Here is a 3,852-nt window from a genome sequence, read left to right on the forward strand (position 1 = left end):
CGTCTTCGTAGTGTATGGTGGCAGACTGTGTCAAAGGTGGCTGACAGGTCCAGGAGGATGAGGGCCACCATTTCTCTGCTGTCCAGCGGGGACTTGATGTCATCGGTGGTGGCGATGAGGGCAGTATCTGTGCTGTGGTTGCGGCAGAACCCGGACTGGGAAGGGTCCAGGATGTTGTCCTCCTCGAGATAGAGGGTCACTTGTTCGTTGATGGTCTTCTCGATGACCTTTGCCGGGAACGGGAGCAGGGAGATGGGCCGGAAGGTTTCTTGAGTAAGGCGTTGATCTCGGCATGATTCCAGCTTTCCGGGAAGGTTGCTGTCTCGAAGGAGATGTTGATGACTTTCCGGAGATGGGGTGCGATGGCTGTGCTGGCTTTGTTGAAGATGTGGTGTGGGCATGGGTCTGACGGAGATCCGGAGTGGATGGTGTTTATGATCTTGATGGTGTTGTCATCGTTGATGTGAAGTCACCCTTGAAGAACCATGTGAACTCGACCTTGCAGAACCATCAAGGGCACTCAGGTGCAACAGGTGATTCCTCCACAGGCAACGCCTCCCTGTGGCTGTCAAGATGGTGGCTCCAGCCGCAGATTCAGCCCCGGTCTAGGGCTTCGGGTCCATTAAGTCAGGCACAGGTGCTGTGCAGCATGCTCCCAACATGGCCCACAGCGCCTTGAGTGTCAGAGTGGGTCCACAGGCTGTGAATCGGTCCAGAATGGCTATGGATTAGCGGAGGCCGACTGCGAGAGAGCAGAGACACCGCAAGGTACGTCTCACTCCATCACCAGCTAGGCATTGCTCCCTCCATTACTTTTTAAACACAAACCTGAGGCAAACTGTTGTGACGGGCTTTACAATCCAATGCAACTCGTGATTTGTGCTAGTTATCAAAAGTAATGTGAACCTGCGTTCCCTTCCAACCACCCAAGGGTTTTGATGCCAATCCCTTCTGCAAGAATTTTAGAGAGGGGGCCTGATTCACAAAGGTAAATTTACACTTTTTTGTAAGTTTATTCTTTTATTCTTTTAGTATTCACAAAATATGGTAGGCTTATATTTGTATGTGCAGAGCTCTCCGTTCCACCTGAAGAGTATCTGCAGTCATAAGGTTACTATTACATTGCAGATTGTGAATACCGAAAAAAAATTAAACTTTCATGTAAGTTTACCTTTATGATTCAGGCCCATTGATTTGAACCAAAAATGTGCGCTTGCTTGTAGAAGTCACTACAAGGAGATAGGTTTTAATTTCTTATAATTTTTATCAATTTGCATGTGTACTGCATTGTACAGCACACATACAAAGTAGGAAGCATCTTAACCCCTTCTGTGTGGAGGACAGAAGCATGGAAGTCCGAGGTTCACTTAAAAAACAATCAGATACTATCATAGTTTCAACCATAAGCAATGCCGTCTAGTGATCTGGCAGCGTTATTCCCATGACCCGCTGTGCAGCTTCTGGAAAACCAAAGTCTTTGGGTTCTAAGGGGAAGTATGCTTGCAAAGCCGAAACTTTGATGGAAGGGCACCACCAATAGTGGAGCCTGTGGCTTAATTTGGCTCAACAAGGGAAACCTCAACCTCACCCGGCCCAGACACAGAAAGGATAACAGACTGATAGCTCTTTCTTGATTCAGTTGATGGTGGTGCATGGCCGTTCTTAGTTGGTGGAATGATTTGTCAAGTTAATTCCAATAACGAGCAAGACTCCTCCATGCTAACTAGGTAACGTCATCCCCAGCAGTCAGCATCCAACTTCTTAGAGTGATAAGTGGCATTCAGCCACATGAGATCGAGCAATAACAGGTCTGTGATGCCCTTAGATGTCTGGGGCTGCACACGTGCTACACTGAATGGATCCGCATGTGTCTACCCTTTGCCAACAGGCGCGAGTAAACCACTGAGCCCTGTTCATTATAGCGATTGGGAACTGCAATTTTTTTCCATGAACGAGGAATTACCAGTAAGTGAGCGTCATAAGCTCACATTGATTAAGTCCCTGATCTTTGTAAAAACCACCCGTCACTACTACTGATTGGATAGTTTAGTGAAGTCCTCGGATCGGCCCCACCGGGTTGGCAACAGCCCTCACAAATCTCCAAGAAGACTATCAAACTTGACATTCTAGAGGAAATATAAGTTGCAACAAGGTTTCCATAGGTGTACCTGTGGAAGGATCATTAGCGATGGAGGGGTCCGAGTGACTGATGGCGCCAACCCAAAACCCTCGGCTGTCTCCCAGATGAAAAACACCTGGTAGAGTGGTTTGCAGCAGTTGGGGTGCTTAGGCGAGGACCAGGAGCGTGGCAGGCTCCTCCACCCAACCAACATAGGTGTGAGGGACCGAGGATGGGCCCGGCCTCACTAGGAGCGAAATGATGGAAAGCCCTCCCGAGACAGAATCCATACTCACCCAGGACAACCAAACAGCAATGCCTCCCTGGACTGGGACCACCCCCAAGGCCCTGGCGCCAGTTGCTCTCTTGCACCTGACCCAGGCCCAACTTGGGTTTCAGGTGACTGAGGAGCGGCCGTTCTTGTGTGGCAAGGTAGCCTGTATGAGAAGGAGCCAGGGCCTCTCATTGAGGGTGTGAGGTATGGGGAGAGCAACCCAGCTCTTCCCTTCCATAGCATCTTACCAGGGCAGTGGGTGGGCCATCGTCCAGCCCACCGCCCTGGCTTTGGACCACAGCCCAAGCCAGGGGCACTCGATGCCACAGGGGTCGAATTTGGTGGCGGATGGCTGATGTGCAGGTGGGGTGACCTGCCCTCATTGCCAGGTACCTGATGCATCTTATTCCCGTGCTGTCAGGCTGAGGGTTTGAAGACTCGCGCAGTCCTCCCAGTGTGGATGGGACCGGCAGCAGTGGAGCTGCCTGCCTCCTTCCCTCTGGGACCCCCCCTTGCCTGAAGGTGAATGGGTCTCCTAGGCTGAGCATCTGAAAATGCTCTTTGAATCATGGAGACCGACCCCCAGAGAGGAAGCCTTGACGGGGCACTGGGCTGTCTCGCCGCAAGGGCAGCAAATGGATGAATGCCACCACCTTCCTCCCACCTCTCCTGGGCCTGCAGATGGGTAAACATTGTGAAACATAGCCAGTGGCTCTGGTGGCTCACTTGGCTCGCATGTTGATGAAGAACGCAGCTAGCAGAGAGAATTAGTGTGAATTGCAGGACACATTATTCTGGCTGCATGGCGCGTGTGGCTGTCTGTGGTGTCCCACAGCTGCCCGCTTGCACTGCCTTGGGCACCTACCTCTGTGACCAGTTTCTGGGGACAGCCATCCCCCCTATCAGGCCCATGGGTGCTCGCCTGCCCCCAATGTCTCTGATCCAGGAAAAAGAATGCACTGCTGCAACCTCAGCCCCTGCAGCCCTGGGACGATGGTCCCCATCTCTCCCATACTTTGGCATCCAACTATGACTTCGGATAAGAGGTAGTGACCTACTGAATTTAAGCATATTACTAAGAGGAGGAAAAGAAACTAACCCGAATTCCCTCAGTAATAGCAGGTGAAGAGCCTAGGGCCAATGCCCACCCAGCAGCTTTTGAGAGAAATGTGGCATACAGAAGACTGAATCCCCTACGTCACTCTGGGGGCCCAAGTTCAAGAGGGCATGAAACTGTCGAGAGTAAAGAGGTGGGGTCCGTGCAGTCCACCCAGAGGATCAAACAGGGTAGGAAGTTTGGTCACCCAGATGAACTATGCCTGGGCAGGGCCATCCAGAGGAAACTCTGATGGAGGTCTGTAGCGATCCTGATTTGCAAATAGGTTGTCCGACCTGGATATAGGGGTGAAAGACTAATCGAAACATCTAGTACCTTGGAACGCCCAGTTTTATCTGATAA

The 3,852-nt window shown here is 51.2% G+C and overlaps 1 pseudogene; it reads left to right on the forward strand.

Annotated features, from left to right (window-relative positions):
• Window positions 1-1,083: 1,083 nt before the first annotated feature.
• LOC144808280 (18S ribosomal RNA) lies at window positions 1,084-2,185 on the forward strand (annotated as a pseudogene).
• The last annotated feature ends 1,667 nt before the right edge of the window (window positions 2,186-3,852 follow it).

The sequence above is a fragment of the Lissotriton helveticus genome, chromosome 1_2 (assembly GCF_964261635.1).
Source record: "Lissotriton helveticus chromosome 1_2, aLisHel1.1, whole genome shotgun sequence".
Lineage (NCBI taxonomy): Eukaryota > Metazoa > Chordata > Amphibia > Caudata > Salamandridae > Lissotriton > Lissotriton helveticus.